The sequence below is a fragment of the Triticum dicoccoides genome, chromosome 1A (genome assembly GCF_002162155.2).
Source record: "Triticum dicoccoides isolate Atlit2015 ecotype Zavitan chromosome 1A, WEW_v2.0, whole genome shotgun sequence".
NCBI classification, from domain to species: domain Eukaryota; kingdom Viridiplantae; phylum Streptophyta; class Magnoliopsida; order Poales; family Poaceae; genus Triticum; species Triticum dicoccoides.
In genome coordinates, this window is record NC_041380.1 from 345199346 (window position 1) to 345217824 (window position 18479).

Sequence of the window (18479 nt, forward strand, 5' to 3'; positions counted from 1 at the left end):
AATTGTTACTCTAGCATAAACTTCATTGAGAACTTCATATATGTTACTGTCCTAAGAATGATCATGATGCCCTCATGTCTGTATTTATTTTATCGACACCTCTATCTCCAAACATGTGGACATATTTTTCAATTTTGGCTTTCGCTTGAGGACAAGCGAGGTCTAAGCTTGGGGGAGTTGATATGTCCATTTTGCATCATGCTTTTATATCGATATTTATTGCATTATGGGCTATTATTACACATTATGTCACAATACTTATGCCCATTCTCTCTTATTTTACAAGGTTTACATGAAGAGGAGCAAATATTAGAGACCTATTCTGCATAGCTCCAAGAGTCCTGAAACATCACGGAAGTCATTTTTGGAATTAATAAAAAATACTGAGCGGAGAAAGTTCCAAAGGGGGCCCACACCCTAGCCACGAGGGTGGGGGGCGCGCCCTACCCCCTAGGCGCGCCCCCTGCCTCGTGGGCCCCTTGGTGGCCTTCCGATGACCATCTTCTGCTATATGAAGTCTTTTACCCTGGAAAAAATCACAAGCAACCTCACGGGACGAAACTCCGCCGCCATGAGGCAGAACCTTGGCGGAACCAATCTAGGGCTCCGACAGAGCTATTCTGCCGGGGAAACTTCCCTCCGGGAGGGGGAAATCATCACCATCGTCATCACTAACGATCCTCTCATTAGGAGGGGGTCAATCTCCATCAACATCTTCACCATCATCATCTCATCTCAAACCCTAGTTCATCTATTGTATCCAATCTTTGTATCCAAACCTCAGATTGGTACCTGCGGGTTGCTAGTAGTGTTGATTACTCCTTGTAGTTGATGCTAGTTGGTTTACTTGGTGGAAGATCGTATGTTCAGATCCATTATGCATATTAATACCCCTCTGATTATGAACATGAATATTATTTGTGAGTAGTTACGTTTGTTCCCGAGGACATGGGAGAAGTCTTGCTATAAGTAGTCATGTGAATTTGGTATTCGTTCGATATTTTGATGAGATGTATGTTGTCATCCCTCTAGTGGTGTCATGTGAACGTTGACTACATGACACTTCACCATTGTTTGGGCCTAGAGGGAGGCATTGGGAAGTAATAAGTAGATGATGGGTTGCTAGAGTTACAGAAGCTTAAACCCTAGTTTATGCATTGCTTCGTAAGGGGCTGATTTGGATCCATATGTTTCATGCTATGGTTAGGTTTACCTTAATACTTCTGTTGTAGTTGCGGATGCTTGCGATGGGGGTTAATCATAAGTGGGATGCTTGTCCAAGTAAGGACAATACCCAAGCACCAGTCTACCCACATATCAAATTATCAAAGTATCGAACGCGAATCATATGAACATGATGAAAACTAGCTTGACGATAATTCCCATTTGTCCTCAGGAGCGCTTTCCTTCATATAAGAGTTTGTCCAGGCTTGTCCTTTGCTAAAAAAGGATTGGGCCATCTTGCTGCACCTTATTTACTTTTATTACTTGCTACTCGTTACAAATTACCTTATCACAAAACTATCTGTTACCGACAATTTCAGTGAACTGCTTATCATTTCTTTCTGCTCCTTGTTGGGTTCGACACTCTTACTTATCGAAAAGGCTACGATAGATCCCCTACACTTGTGGGTCATCAGCTCACCCGCAGCACTCACAACAGTGAGGTAGGCACCTCGGAAATATGTGACGCCAATGGAAAGCCCAAGTGCAATCAAAATAAGTGTAGGTATAAAAATGGCGGAAGTGATACAGAAGACGTCGTGTGTTGGGGATATAACCCCACGGTATAACCCGCCTTAATGGGGCTGGGTTAGATCATTGGCGACTTATGAAGCTGGGCCATAGATAGGCCAAGACGATCAGGATGCAGGACCAAGAAGGGCGGTTCACAAGATGGGCCGGTTTAGGGCCCGAAGTCAGAAGGCGGCCCGGAGGAGTAAGCTGCCGCATGATGACTTGTATTATAAGGCAAGATGACTTAGAGTAGGGCTCGGTCACAGATCGTAACCTGGCCCGGACTCTTGTAAGCTGGAGGTCTCGACCTATATATAAAGGCGAGTCCCTAACACAGAATAGGACAGGTGACAATCAATCGATAGCTAGGTCAAGCGAATCCAGTCCCTTGTAATCGATACTCGAGCAATAAGCAACAAGAAACAAGAGCGAGAGTAGGCTTTTTACCTCCGCCGTGAGGGGCCGAACCTGGTAAACTTGTGTCTCTTGTCCCATTCAACCCCGACAAGTTAATTAGCATTGCAATGGCCTCATGCCCAAGTCCTTTCACTAGGAAATTTGCCGTGACAAAACCACGACAGTTTGCGTCCACCATGGGGCCCGCGCATGGTGGTTTGGAGTTCTTGAAGGGCTCTTTCCCGGGGATCGAAGGATAAGCCATTGTTAGGATGACCAAGAGTCTTCGCGGCAAGCTCTACATCGATGACGTTGGCTGGGGCCCCGAGGCTGACTCAATCGAGTACGGGTACCGGGCCCCCTTCGGCGGAATCCACATGTTCATCGACAAGATCAACGGATCTGAGCCTGAGCCAGACAAGTACACCGACATCATCGAGCTGGCTCGGCGTGCGCAACTCGCCCGGATCCAAGCTGGCATGAAGCATGTTTTGTGGGCTTCACGCAAGGGGTGGAACTTGCAGAAAATTCCGCATCTGGAGGAGAGGCTCTCATCTATTCAGGTGACAAGTCTTCAACTAGAGAGACTGAATCAATCTAACAGCTTCAAAACGGCGGGCTTGGGGGCTGTTCCGCCAGTGACAGTATTCCAGACCCCTATGAGCAGTCATGCCGATACGCCATCTTCATGGAAGGCATGTCGCCGACTCGCAACAGCACGGTGGCTGGAGCGGTAGCAGCAACAGACCCTTCAGGGTCTGGCTCAACCAGGCCTCCAGCTCAAGTCCTATCCGAGTTGATGGATGCTTTGACAATCTTAATGGGGACCTAGGTCACGGCGGAAAATCAAGCGGAGCGTAACGCAAAGATCGTGAAGCTTAGGGAGCAGATGACCCAGGCCCAGGAAGATATCAACACTGAAAAGGCCCGGATGGCAACAGTACATGCTCGGATTAATGCCGAGATGGAGCGCGTGAAGATGGAGCCCTCGTGAAAGTGCAACTAATCCCTGGGTGGTTTTGGTAATTATTAACAACATATAGCTCATTGAACTAATATCCATTCTAGATAATCTTTTCAGAAAGTTCAATGATTAGCATGGCATGGACCAGAGATGTGGACCCCTCACAATGCCACATATTGGCTCAAGCTCAAGACTCTACATTTTCATTTTAGTGATCCAAGATCACATTGAGTCCATAGGAAAAGCCAATACTATTAAAAGGGGATGAGATGTTGCTTAATGGCTTGCTTGCTCAAAATGCTTAGTGATATGCTCCAAAAGCCCTCAACCACTTTCTCATATCCACATATGTCCCAAACCAAAAGTCAAACTCGACCGCACCGATTTGATCTATCCGGCGCCACCGAGTTCATTTGACATAGCCATAGCTAGAAACCCTAATCAGTTCAGTCTCACTTATAGGGATCTCAGTCTCACCGAGATGGGATTGCAAACTCTCTATTTCCCTTTGTAACGTTTCGGTCCAACCAAGAGGAGCGATCGGTCCCACCGAGTTCACAATGCAAACTCTCTATTTCCTTTTTGTAACGTTTCGATCCCACCAAAATGAGCGATCAGTCCCACCGAGTTTGCCTAACCAATTCTCTGTTTGCCTTTTACAGAAATCGGTCTCACTGAGTTCATGTGATCGGTCTCACCGAGATTATGTTATGCCCTAACCCTAATGAAATCGGTCCCACAGAGTTGACATGTCGGTCCCAACGAAAAGCCTAACGTTCACATTTTGAACTAAATCGGTCTGACCGAGTTTCACTATCCGGTCCCACCGAGTTTGGTAAATTGTGTGTAACGGTTAGATTTTGTGTGGAGGCTATATATACCCCTCCACCCTTCCCCCATTCGAGGAGAAAGCCATCAGAATGTCCCTACACTTCCAACATTCATTTTTTGAGAGAGAACCACCTACTCATGTGTTGAGACCAAGATATTCCAATCCAACCACAAGAATCTTGATCTCTAGCCTTCCCCAAGCTTTCCACTAAAATCATCTTTCAACCATATCCAAATCTGTGAGAGAGAGTTGAGTGTTGGGGAGACTATCATTTGAAGCACAAGAGCAAGGAGTTCATCATCAACACATCATCTATTACCTTTTGGAGAGTGGTGTCTCCTAGATTGGTTAGGTGTCACTTGGGAGCCTCCGTCAAGATTGTGGAGTTGAACCAAGGAGTTTGTAAGGGCAAGGAGATCGCCTACTTCGTGAAGATCTACCCAAGTGAGGCAAGTCCTTCGTGGGCGATGGCCATGGTGGGATAGACAAGGTTGCTTCTTCGTGGACCCTTCGTGGGTGGAGCCCTCCATGGATTCGCGCAGCCGTTACCCTTCGTGGGTTGAAGTCTCCATCAACGTGGATGTACGATAGCACCACCTATCAGAACCACGCCAAAATTCTCCGTGTCTACATTGCGTTTGCTCCCTCCAAACTCCTCCCCTTTACCTTCACATGCATCGATTTATATTCCGCTGCTATACTCTTAGAATTGCATGTGTAGGTTGATTGCTTGACTTGTGATAAGTTGCTAAAATCTACCAAGACTTAATATTGGGAAAAGGCTAGATTTTTATTTGGTCAAACAGTCTAATCACCTCCCCTCTAGACATACTTTCGATCCTAGAAGTGGTATCAGAGCTTTGGTCTCCATTTGCCTTGATTTCCATAGCTTTGGTGATCATAGCCTTGGTTTCACAACCTAGGAGAGTATGGCGTCTAGCGAGGGAAATTACCACCGTAGAGATCCTTACTTTGATGGTACTAATTTTGCTAGTTGGAAGCATAACATGAAAATGCATATTCTTGGACATAACCCCGCCGTTTGGGCTATTGTGTGTATTGGCTTGCAAGGTGAATTCTTCGATGGGAGATAACCAAATCATGAAGCTACCGTGGAAGAATTGAAGATGCTGCAATACAATGCTCAAGCTTGTGATATCCTCTTCAACGGATTGTTCCCCAAAGAATTCAACAAAATCAGCCGTCTTGAGAATGCAAAGGAAATTTGGGATATTTTGATTGATATGCATGAAGGAACCGACTCCGTCATGGAATCCAAATTGGATGTGCTTCAAAGTCAGCTTGACAAGTTCAAAATGAAGGATGGTGAAGGTGTCGCCGAAATGTACTCTAGGCTTGCTCTCATCACAAATGAGATTGCTGGCTTAGGAAGTGAAGAGATGACCGACAAATTCATCATTAAGAAGATCCTAAGAGCCTTGGATGGAAAGTATGACACTGTGTGCACATTGATCCAAATGATGCCCAATTACCAAGATCTCACGCCAACATAAGTCATTGGTAGAATTGTTGCTCATGAGATGTCACTCAAGGATAAAGAAGGGATTCACAACAAGTCTAGTGGTGCTTACAGAGCCTCATGTGATGCTCCTACATCATCAAGTGAGAAACAAGTCTTCAATGAGGAATTGAGCCTAATGGTGAAGAACTTCAACAAGTTCTACAAGAGTAGAAGCAAATAAAGAAGTTCCAAGTCAAGGTCCTACAATCACAAAAGATTTTCTAGTCGTGAGCGTAATTGCTACAATTGTGGAAGACCCATACACTACTCTAATGAGTGTACGACTCCCTACAAAAGAATAGAATACTCACCTAAAAGAAGAAGTAGAAGATAAGAATCACCTCCAAGAGAGAGAAGGAGTAGAGATGATCGTTATGAACGAAGAACCTCTCGTAGAAGCAAGGATTCAGAAAGGAATGACAAGTTGTTGGTGTACTAGAATAGGGGTACCCTAGTACCCCGAACTTGTGCACGGGCAGTTGCAGCACCCCGCAGCAAGGCTTGCCGGGCGAACGCCAAGATCCTCCATGGTTCCCTTGGAACCATTCAAGAACAAAGTATTTAAGCTCAGGAGACAAGGCCCCGGCAAGAGGAGCGTGCCGGGAAGGCCAACCAAGGCACTCCAAGGAACTTGCCGCGACGCGCCATGCGCTCCGGCAAGGCAACAAGGCCCCGGCAAGAGGAGTTTGCCGGGAAGACCAACCAAGGTACCTCGAGGATCGGAGAGCGACAGGCTTCCGGACCCGACAAGATAACAACAGCGGCAAGGCGCTTGCCGCGGCAGGCGGCCACTCTGTGCCCGTGCTCCAGCGCATTCACCAACGTGTCGCTCTGGGGGCCTCTCCAGGCGCGCGTGGCGGGAGGCTGTGCAGCCAGCGATGCGTAGTGGCATGCGAAGCTGACAAGATCGCCATCGTGGCGAACGGTGGCGCCCCTAATGGTCCTTTTCTGCACTGTTTGGGCGACTCAGACGGGCCTTTAATGCCCTTGTCCCCTGCCGTCAGGGTTAGGTAGGGTGCACTGTACAAGCAACTGTACCAACCACCTCACTTTTTACGTTTATACCCTCCTCTGCGTTGCCACCTGTCGGTGACCCCTTTAGCGTATAAAAGGAGGCCCATGCGCAACGTAGAGGGGGTTCGGACAGTTCGCTTCGATTCATTCGTAGCCCAGAGAACACTACGCTTTCTCTCTAGAGCAAGAACACAAGATAATACAACCAGACAAGCAGCAGTAGGAGTGTTATCTCTCCGGAGAGCTCCGAAGCTGGGTAAAACTGCTCGTGTGCTTCGCCTCGATCCGCTCTTCGTGCGACCTCCGCCCCCCACCAAACCGAAAGGGGCCCGGTCCGCCGGCCCCATAGGTGTTCGTGGATCAGTTTCCCCGACATCTTTGGCGCGCCAGGTAGGGGGCATCGAGATTGTGTGAATCCGATCCGGCGTTCACGCGAGCTAGATCTTCATTCCCTTCATCAACATGCCACCGAAGAAGAAGACTTCGGCGGCAGCCTCTCCGTCCATGGCACTTCCGCCACCGTTGGAGCAAACGGGTGGTGGAATGGACGCCGGCGGAAGAATGGACGTCGACGAAGAAGCTCATGATGCTGCCAGGTCCAAGGACAAGGCTGCACAAACCTCGGCGACTGTACATGTCCCGCGCCACTCTCAAGAGGCGCAAGACCAACAGCGTCATGGCACTCGCAGTGCCATACGCATGATAGGCCAAGACCAAGCTGGTGGATCTCGGGGCGCTCAAGACCAGCATGCATGCCAGCGTGCTGGCACGAGCGGGGCACGGTCGCCTGGACGGGATACTGCTCCTTCTAACATAGTTAGAAGTTCGAGCACGTCCCGCTCCTCGCGCCGTCCGCCACTGCCACCCACCACTCCAGCAGAAGCTTTGGCACGAGCTCAACTTCTCCTAGATTACCCTCCGACGTCGGACAAGATCGACGAATGGAGGGACACCATTCAGAGTCTCATCGGCTACGCCAACGGCGACACTCCACGACAGCCGAGCGCGTCGCCGCTGCGGCAGGGTTGCCGGACGCGAGCCAGTGGCGACGAAACGGGCGGAGGTGCAACTACCATGCAATCACCGCCCCGAAGGCCAAGATCGCCAACTCGCCGGATCCACCTCGACAGCGACTCCACTGCATCATCGGACCCACGAGCTCGTCGCGATCAGCGCCAAGTTCTTCATGATCGACAACAAGAAGACGCTCGAACCCGCATCGAGCGCCGAAGAGAAGCGCGACGTCAATCCGACAAGCGCGCTGGGCCCTCTATTGACATGCATGCGCCAGGGGAACCAGGCGATCTGCCGTACGCGGTAGGTTGTCCTGTGTTCACTCGTGAGCTGCGGCAAGTCCAGTGGCCCAGCACAAAGAACTTCAAGCCAGACGTACCGGAGAAGTACGACGGCAAGACGCATCCGTCAGAGTTCCTCAGCATCTACACCATTGCGGTACAGGCTGCCGGGGGACGAGATGACAAGATCCTTGCCAACTACTTCCCGCTGGTGCTCAAGCCCAACGTCAGATCCTGGCTCATGCACTTGCCGGACAACTCCATATCCTCTCGGGCTGATCTGTGCCATCAGTTTGTCGGCGCCTTCACAGGCAGACACAAGCCTCATGGCCAGGAGAGTGATCTTCATCTGCTCGCCCAGAAGGAAGGAGAGCCCCTGCGCAAGTACATTCAGAGATTCAGTAGTGTGCAGCACAACATCCCAGACGTCCACCCTGCCGCGATGATCAGCGTGTTCCATCAGAACATGCAAAACCGCAGGATGTGGGAGGAAATGGCGATGTGCAAGATCAGGGACGTCAGTGAGTTATATGCACTGGCCGACAAGTGTGCACGTGCTGAGGAAGGGAGGAGACTCCCCGGAGAAAATATAGGAGCGGGAGGATCTGACAGTGAAGATGCTGCCCCGACAAGGAAAAACCGGTGGCGGAACAACAGAAGGAGGAAAGGCAAAGAAGTGCTAGTTGTTGAGCAGTCCGGCAACGGTGGCGGCGCCAAGGAAGCCAAAGCTGGTGACTCCGGCAAGGAGGTTGCCGCGGAGGTGGCGGTCGCCGACAAGCAGGACGGCACCAACAAGCAGTATTGCAAGATCCACCGCACCAAGGGCCATGATCTCCAGAACTATAAGAAATTCGAACAACTTGTTGAGCAACAGAAAGCTGAATACGAGCAGCGCGACAAGGAGAAGGCCCAGGAAGGAGCTGGTGGATCCGGCAAGAAACGTCCCGGCCGAGGAGGACGCCGCGGCAAGGCCAAGCAGCGGCAAGGAGACAGACCTCCTCACGGCCGCGACAAGGATGAAGATGACGATGACGATGAAGACATGGGTGATGAGGAGACTGATGAGCAGGAGTTCCAGAAAGCCACAAAGGTCCTGTGCGTTGACGGTGGTGCTTCTCTGCATGCCTCGCACCGCCAGCTCAAGCAGTGGGTGCGAGAAGTTAATGCAGCAGAACCACCCGTCGAGTCACGCAAGCCTCTGAAATGGTCCGGCACGCCTATCATCTTTGACATTGAGGACCACCCTGATCGCATAACTGCGGTCGGGTGCTTGCCGATGCTGGTTTCACCAACAATCCGCAACCTCAAGGTCACTAAGATGCTAGTTGACGGCGGGGCCGGCTTGAACCTGATCTCCTCCGCGGTGCTCCAGAAACTCTAGATCCCTGACAGCGAGCTCGAAGAGACCGGTACATTTCAAGGAATCAACCCGGGAAGGAGCAAGCCGAAGGGAAAGATCACGTTGCCGGTAACATTTGGCAGCGAGCTGAACTTCAGGACTGAGAGGGTCACGTTTGACGTTGCCAACTTTCCATTACCTTACAATGGAATCCTTGGCCGTCCGGCACTCGCCAAGTTCATGGCAGCCTCTCACTATGCGTACAACGTACTGAAAATGCCAGGCCCGATAAGTGTCATCTTTGTCCCTGGCGACAAGAAGGATGCTCTTATCTGTGCCGACAAGATCTACCGGGAAGCAGCAGCCGCAGCAGAACGCAGGACACTTGCCGCTGAAGCTTCCGGGGGGAAGAAGAAGACCAAGTCCGGCAAGAGCTCTGATGCCCACTCCGGCAAGCGCACCTCTTCGGAGTGCTGCACTACCATCGAGGATGCACCATCGAGCTCCACCGGCAAGCGTAAGAAGGCAATGGCAGCTCCACCTGAGACCAAGAAGGTGTCCGCCAAGGAGGACGGCACTGGTGGTACCTTCACCATCAGCGCCACTCTTGACCCCAAATAGGAAAGCGCGCTCGTTGCTTTCCTGTGGGCGAATGTCGACGTGTTTGTGTGGCAACCGTCTGATATCCCCGGTGTTCCCAGGAAAGTAATTGAGCACCACCTTGCCGTCTGTCCTCATGCGCGGCCCGTCAAGCAGAAAGTCAGGAAGCATGCAGTGGAGCGCCAAGAATTCATCGCAGAAGAAATCAAGAAGTTGGAAGCAGCAGGCCTTGTTAGAGGAGTGCTCCATCCCACGTGGTTGGCCAATCCTGTTGTCGTGCGCAAGGCTAACGGGAAATGGAGGCTTTGTATCGATTTCACCGATGTTAATAAAGCTTGTCCCAAAGACCCATTTCCTTTGCCGCGCGTTGACCAGATTGTTGACTCCACAGTCGGATGTGATTTGCTTTCATTTCTTGATGCATACTCAGGATATCATCAGATCTTCATGGCAGAAGAGGATGAAGAGAAAACCGCATTTATCACCCCATGTGGCACATACTGCTTCGTACGGATGCCTTTCGGTTTGAAGAATGCTGGTTCAACATTCGCAAGGGTAGTCCACTACGCTTTTGAGCCATAGATGCACAGAAATGTGGAAGCCTACATGGATGACATAGTGGTCAAGAGCAAGAACAGGGCGACCCTAATTCAAGACTTAGACGAGACATTTGCAAATCTGCGCAAGATCAACCTCAAGCTTAACCCCGAGAAGTGCGTGTTTGGAGTCCCTTCCGGCAAGCTTCTCGGGTTCTTCGTGTCTCAACGGGGAATTGAAGCCAATCCCGACAAGATCAAGGCCATTGAGCAGATCGAAGCACCAAAGCGCGTCAAGGATGTACGAAGGCTTGCCGGTTGCGTGGCTGCTCTCAGCAGGTTTATCTCTAGATCTGCTGAGCGCGCCCTGCCATTTTTCAAAATTTTGAAAAAGGCAGGTCCAGTAAAATGGACTCCGGAAGCGGAGGCTGCGCTGCAGGACTTGAAGAGATACATGTCCTCCACTCCAACGCTTGTCGCACCTAAGCCGCAAGAGAAGTTGCTGCTGTATATAGCGGCAACCAATCAAGTGGTTAGTGCTGCGTTAGTGGCGGAGAGGGAGGCGGATGATGAGCCAGCAACCACGGCAGATCCATCCAACGACAAGCAGGGGGCTTCGCCGACAAGCTCTGGTCCCGACAAACATGGATCTGCGCAGGAGCATGATAAAATGCCAAAGAGAATGGTGCAGCGCCCAGTTTACTTTGTTAGTTCTCTTCTGCAGGGGGCTAGATCAAGGTACTTTGGAGTGCAGAAGTTGCTTTTCGGCCTCCTCATGGCCTCAAGAAAGCCGCCCATTACTTCCAAGCACATGAGATCACAGTCGTCACTCGCTTTCCGCTGAAGAGGATACTGCAAAATCCAAAAGCAACAGGCAGGATTGTCGAGTGGGCGCTGGAACTGTCAAGCTTTGGCCTCAAGTTTGAGAGCACTTCAACTATCCAAAGCAGAGCATTGGCAGAGTTCATAGCAGAGTGGACGCCAACCCCAGATGAAGAAATTCCAGAGACGAGCATCCCCATCAAAGAGGCAAGCAAAGAGTGGCTGATGTACTTTGATGGTGCCTTCTCGCTGCAAGGCGCCGGTGCAGGCGTGCTGCTTGTCGCACCCACCGGAGAGCACCTCAAGTACGTAGTCCAGATGCACTTTCCCAAAGAGCAAGCAACCAACAATACTGCAGAGTATGAAGGATTGCTTGCCGGTCTCAGAATCGCAGTAGACCTTGGGATCAAGAAGCTCATTGTCAGGGGTGACTCACAGCTTGTCGTCCGACAAGTGAACAAGAACTACCAGAGTCCATTGATGGAAGCATATGTTGATGAAGTGAGGAAGCTAGAAGAGCACTTTGATGGCCTACAAATGGAGCATATCCCAAGAGCTCAGAATGACATTGCTGATGGCCTGTCAAAGTGCGCCGCACTAAAGTTACCTGTGGAACCAGGGATCTTTGTGCTTAAGTTGACTCAACCATCCGTAACACCATCAACTGGACAAAGCAAGAAGAGGAAGTTGGTTTCTGATGACTACTTTCCGGCAGAGCTCCCCGAAGCCGCCGCCAAGAAAGTCCCCAAGATCAACACCAAGGAGGCTGAGGGGCAGTCTGCTCCGGCAAGCCTTATGGTTTGTTCCGTTGAAGCAGACGCTCCCGACAAGTTTTGCTCCGGCAAGCTTGCCGGGGAACATCAAGCTCCGGCAGGACCACAAGTCCTTGCCGTGGAAGTGGATGTTCCCGCAGCAGCAGATGTGCCTTTAGTCCTTGTTGTCGAGCCACAAGCTCCAGCATGGGCACAGCAGATTGTCCACTTCCTTCAGACAGGAGAACTTCCCGAAGAACAAGAAGAAGCGGAAAGAGTAGCCCGGCAGTCAAGTATGTACCAGTTTGTCGATAGCATACTGTATAGAAGAAGACTTAACGGTGTGAAATTGAAGTGTATTCGCCGGGAAGATGGACAAAAGCTGTTGGCAGAGATACATGGAGGCATATGTGGCCACCACATTGGCACAAGAGCACTTGCCGACAAAGCTTTCCGGCAAGGTTTCTTTTGGCCGACAGCCCTCCAGGATGCAACTGCACAAGTAACCAAGTGTGAAGCGTGCCAGTTCCACTCCAAACAGATACACCAGCCAGCTCAAGCTCTCCAGACGATCCCTTTATCCTGGCCATTTTCGGTCTGGGGGCTCGATATCCTCGGCCCCTTCCCCCGAGCTGTCGGGGGCTTTGAGTACTTGTACGTCGCAATCAACAAGTTCACAAAGTGGCCGGAAGTGCAGCCAGTGAGGAAGGTGATAGCACAGTCAGCAGTCAAGTTCTTCAGGTCAATTGTTTGCCGTTTCGGGATCCCTAACAGGATCATCACCGACAACGGCACGCAATTCACGAGCCGCACCTTCATGCAATATGTCCAAGACCTTGGCGCCAAGGTCTGCTTCGCTTCTGTTGCTCATCCGAGAAGCAACGGTCAAGCAGAGAGGGCAAATGCTGAAGTGCTTCGCGGGCTCAAGACCAGAACTTTCGACAGGCTGCACAAGTGCGGAAGGAACTGGATCGAGGAGCTGCCGGTGGTTCTTTGGTCGATCAGGACGACGCCAAATCGAGCCACTGGCCAGACACCTTTCGCTCTAGTCTATGGAGCAGAGGCAGTTCTCCCCACAGAACTCATATACGGATCGCCTCGAGTGCTCGCTTATGATGAGCTTGAGCAAGAACAGCTGCGACAAGACGACGCGCTGCTCCTTGAGGAAGATCGTCTTCAGGCTGCTGTACGAGCTGCTCGATACCAGCAAGCTTTGCGCCGCTATCATAGCCGCAAAGTTAAAGCCAGAAGCTTCGAGGAAGGCGACCTTGTTCTTCGGCGCGTTCAGTCCGCCAAGAATTCCAGCAAGTTGACGCCGAAGTGGGAAGGCCCTTATCGGGTGAAACGAGTCACAGGGCCCGGTGCTGTCCGCCTTGAGACCGAAGATGGCATTCCGGTGAGCAACTCCTGGAACATAGAACATCTTCGTAAGTTTTTCCCGTAAGGCGCGGTTGCCGGAACCCGTTCCGGCAACCACCTTTTGTACAAGTCTTGCCGCTGTTGCATGTAATCCTTTGTACAAAGCCGGGCGCAGATCCCGTGCATAAGTAAAACCCCATGTGCTCCGCACAACTTGTCCATTTCATGCATTAGTTTCTTTCTTGCATGTGTAATCTGACACTTTGTGCAGCACGTACATCCGGTAAGCAATAACGAGCCGAAGGGCTCCATATTATTATTTTCTCTTCTTTCTTCCTTTCAACAAAGGAAAAGGAGGTTCCCTCGCACACAAGTTTGCCAGGGAGGAAGGAGAAGGTTGTGGTATGGACCAGGCATCGTTCAAGCGAAGTCTTGCCTTGCCGGGAAGCAAACGACAGAAAAGCTAAGTTGCCAAAGTTTGAGCAATCAGTTTTTAAATTTTTGAGTTATCTTCCTCGAACGACCCTGCTTTGTATGGAAAACCTGTGCGCGGAGGAACCAACTTGTGGCTAGTTGCGCCCTTACTTTGTTTCGAGTCCGCTCAACAACTTAAGTGTGCTGCATCTAGTCGCGACAAGGTTCCTTGTCGGAAGCGGCACCGCCAGCAGGCTGCTGAAGTTCTGCACTCAGCGCTCGTGGCTCGGGTGCCTGCGCTGACAAGTTCCCTAGAAGCGTAGGGTAAAAACATACAAAGAAAGGAATCTAGTAGAGGAAATAACATAGCAATTGATAACAGAAATAAAGTTATATTACAAGATAACTTGTCGCAGCTCTAACAGACTGTTTTCATAACATGATTAGCAGCGACAAGGGAAAAGAAGAAATGGGCGGCCTAGTCTACGCGTCCGCCCTCGACCCTCTTGATCTCGCTCACCTTGTCCACAATGGGTGCGACAAGGGCCTTGAGTGCATCCAGATCGGCGTCAGGAGGCAAGGACCTGAGGACGTTGGTGAAGCTGAGGCCTGGATTGCGGAAGGCTACCTTCATCAGCACCTTCTGGAGAACCCCGGCGCAGATTTTGCGCGACTCGTCGGCCAGCTGCTTTGGGATCCTCTCCCGGAGCTGCTGGAGTGCCGTCGCCACGCCCTTGAAGAACAGGCTGAGCTTGGCGCTAGGTTGAAGACTCTCGTCGGAAGGATACCCAAAGTCCTCCATCCCCAGCTGCGCCAGCTCCTCATTGATGACTGCGGCAATGTTCACCAGACCCTCGGTCCAGTGCTCCACAGTGTCTCTGAACGAGTTCTGGGTGACTGCAATGCTCTCCAGCAGCGCCGCGTCAGCCTTGACCTTCTCCGACAAGGTCCTCTCCCGCTCCTTGGCGGCCTCCAGCGTCTGCGTCAGCGTGGCCAGCTTCAGCTCCAGGTCTGCTTTGGAATCCTTGGCGGCGCTGAGTTCCTTGCCCCTCTCAGCGAGAAGACCTTGCAGCTCACCATGGGCGGCAGCATCCTTCTCACGCTCACGCTTGAGCGCGGCAAGCTCCTCACCGCTCTTACCAATGTTAGCCTCCAGCTGCGCCACCTTCTCCTCTAGCTCTTTCTTGGCGGCCTCTGCAATTGCCGCAGCGTCCTTTGCCTCCTTGAGTGCCCCGCCAAGTGCTTGCTCGCGCTCGGCGAGCTCTTCCTCGTAGCTGTCGAGGCTGGCCTTCCGCTGCACTAGTTCACCTTCCCGCGCGGACTGCTTCTCGGCGGCCAGCCTTTGCTCCTCCTTAGCTTCGGCCTTCTCGAGAAGGAAGGCCGTGCGCTCCTCGTTGAGTCGCTCCCGCTCCTGCGCCAGGGACCGGAGAGCTTCTTGATTTTGGCCCCGGAGCTCCTCCGCGCGCTTCTCCATGTCAACTCCCGCCTTCGTGACAAGCGCTTCTCGGGAAGCTAGTTTGGCTTGCCGGGCGCGGTAGAGTGACAACAGCTTCCGCAGCAGCTGCTCCTCCTCAGGCTCGCCGCTGCTGCTGCTGGGCGCGTCGACCAACGATAGTCCAACAGAGGCGAGCACCTCCCCGTCGAAAGTTTCCCCCTCGACCGGCGCCCTGGAGCTCGACGCCCAGGGTAGCTTGATGAAGATACCATCGCCGACCTTCAAGTAGGTGCCGGGCTGGGGCTCCTCGGAGCCCGGCTCTGCAGAAGCAGCAGAGGGATCGGCGGTCGGTGCAGCGCCTGGCGCTCCTGCGGCCTCAGGGTCGTTAGTGCGATTGCCCGACCCCTCGCCGGCTTGTGCGGCGGCAGCCCTGGCGGCCTCCTCGCCGGCGGCCTCGTCAGCACCGGCCCCTTCCTCACCGGCGCCCTCTGTCTCCATTGGCTCAGCCGCAGATGGGTCTGAAGAACGAAGAAGGGAGAAAAATCAATTCAAAATCCAAGAGAAGAAAATCAGAAGAAGAAGAACCCAAGGGAAAGTTTCTGGGCAAGTGGATTACCTGTGCCAAGATCTGCAGTTGCGGCCTCGGTCGCCGCAGGATCAACGGTGCCGTCCCTTGCCGGAGAGCTGCCCCTTGCCAGAGAGTTCTCCCTTACCGGAGAGCGCTCCCTTACTGGGAACCCCTCCCTTGGCGGCGTAGTCGAAGCAGATGGCACCTCGGGACCAGATTCCGGGCGCTCCTGATGTGGCTGCTCTGCTCCTACACAAATCAACAAGCAAGATATCAACAAAGGAAGAAGCACTCAAGCGCGCCCGGCAGCAGAAGCCTAAACTATGAACTTACGCTGAGGGCTGCGCTGGGGGCTGCTTTGAGGAGTGATTGCCGGGTCCGTCAAGGTGGCCTCGGACCCACCACCTACTGACACGGTGGGGTCATCCTCGATGACAATCACCGCGGCCTTGGCCCTCTTCGCCGCTCTCTAGGCCAGCGTCCTGAAAAGAAAGGAGTCCAGATTGAAGCAAGTCAGATACAAGATAAAAACAGCAAGATTGAAGAACTATAAGAGCACCAAAGAAGCTTACTCTTCTTCCTCCTCGTCGGAGCTGAGCGCGGAAAGATCGAAGTCCGGCTCCCCCCTGGTGCGGCAAGGCGGAGGAGTAGGATCCCTTGCCCGCTTGGCGGGGGCGATGGCGGTGGCCCGGGAAGATCCCGCTCCAGTTGCCGCTGCTGCGTAAGGCGCTCCCGCGGCAACATGACTTGCCGCGGTAGAGCGTGTCGCACGGCTTGGCGGCTGTTGAGCCGGCTGCCGCCCCGCTACGTCCGTGGCCCTGCGAAGACGCCTTCTTGGCGGGGCCGGGGGCTCCGCCTGCGGCAAGCCTTCTGAGGGCTCAGGCTCTTCCTCGCCAGCCTCGCTCGGCTCGGCTTCAGAACCTGCAAGCTCTTCCTCGCCAATGAACTCCGCGCGCTCGGCAAGGTTTGCCGCCTCTGCAGCCTCCGCCTCCTCCACAGTGAACCCGAACGCGCCTGCGGCAGCTGCGGCCGCAACCTCTTCCGCCCTAGTGGCGATGCGCTGCAGCTCCTCGTCGATGGTGTCACGGGTGAGGCTCTTCTACTCGTCAGCGTGGACCGGCACTTCCTCCAAGGTGTCGAAGAACGCTCACACAACGTCATCCGCAGGCTCTTGCCAAGTTGGGACGATTCCGTGTGAATCGCACAACGACATCATGGCACGGATCCGGTCAAGCGAAGAGTTATTGCACAAAGGAACTACGCCCCTCAGCAATGTGAATGGGTGCTGGGGGTCATGTTTGAACAACTCCAGAAGCATCGCATCCAGCTCCAGGATGGTGAAGTTGTAGTTGAGGCCCGGCCGCAGCCTCATGATGTCCGCCGAATTCTTGAATTCCCAGGCGGGCCTCCCCCTCTCCTGCAGGGGGGCAATGCGTCGGCAGAGGAAATCTGCCCCGACAACACCTAAGTGAGCCCGGCAAGCCTGAGGCGAAGAATCCTAGTGATGGCGATCTTCAGCCTCTCATCTTCTGGGGCCACGTTACTCCAGTCATTGCCGTGCACTATTGGAGCTTGGCGCACGGCGGTGAAGGGCTGTGGATTCTCCTCAACGATCCAGCACCACTCCGCTCTCCACTCCTCCCACTTGCTGCGGAGCTCACCCTCCAAGTACGCCTCTTTCTTGCCGACTCTCGAGATCCAGGCAATCCCTCCGGCAAGCGGCTCTCCTCTCTCTACCCGAGGTATGAAGAAGTGGCGGAAAAGGGCAACACTAGGGTGGACTCCGACAAAGTTTTCGCACAAATGTGCGAAAACTGCCATGGTCAGGACAGCATTGGGGGTGAAGTCAAGGAGGCGGAAGCCATATGTGTTCATAATATCACAGAAGAACTCCAAGAAGGGCGGGCAGAGCCCGCAGTAGAAGAATAGCGTGAAGAACGGGTACCCGTTTGGAGCCAGCTCCCAAGCAGCGGCCGGGAGTACCCTCGTGCGCGGATGCGCCCGCGTCTCCGTCGCCCAGAAGAGGAAGAAGTACTCCCTCAGCTCCTTCGCGCCGAGCTGGGGGGTGAAGATCGCCCGCTCCTTCCACAGCGCCGCGAGCCGCTACGCCTCGACCGACTTCACGCCCTTTCCCTTGTCGGCTTTCGGAGCCATGGCGGAGGTGGTGGGGAAGGTCGACGGCGTTGGTGATGCTGGTGGCAATGGGGGGCGGAGCGCTGCTCTCTCGGCTTCGAGAAGAAGGGGGGAGCGGCGGAGTTTCTTGAAGATGAAGTAGCAGCAACCAGCGAGGGGGAACGAACTGCCCCTGTTTCCTCTGCTTATAAAGAGGGACGGGGCGGACGTTTTGCCCTTCCGAATAAACAACCACCCACGATCTCTCGCACGATGCCGCATTCAACGCGTGCCGTTATGGGAGAGCGCGGTGGATACGGAGCGAGATTCGGTGTGGCCCAGCCCGCGTGTGCCCGTGCCCTGTCTTGGGCCTGGCCCAACAGCGCTCGGCACCGTGTCTGGCCCAGGCCCGGGGGCTCCTGTCGGTGTACTAGAATAGGGTTACCCTAGTACCCCGAACTTGTGCACGGGCAGTTGCAGCACCCCGCGGCAAGGCTTGCCGGGCGAACGCCAAGATCCTCCATGGTTCCCTTGGAGCCATTCAAGAACAAAGTATTTAAGCTCAGGAGACAAGGCCCCGGCAAGAGGAGCTTGCCGGGAAGGCCAACCAAGGCACTCCAAGGAACTTGCCGCGACGCGCCATGCGCTCCGGCAAGGCAACAAGGCCCCGACAAGAGGAGTTTGCCGGGAAGACCAACCAAGGTACCTCGAGGCCCGGAGAGCGACAAGCTTCCGGACCCGACAAGATAACAACAGCGGCAAGGCGCTTGCCGCGGCAGGCG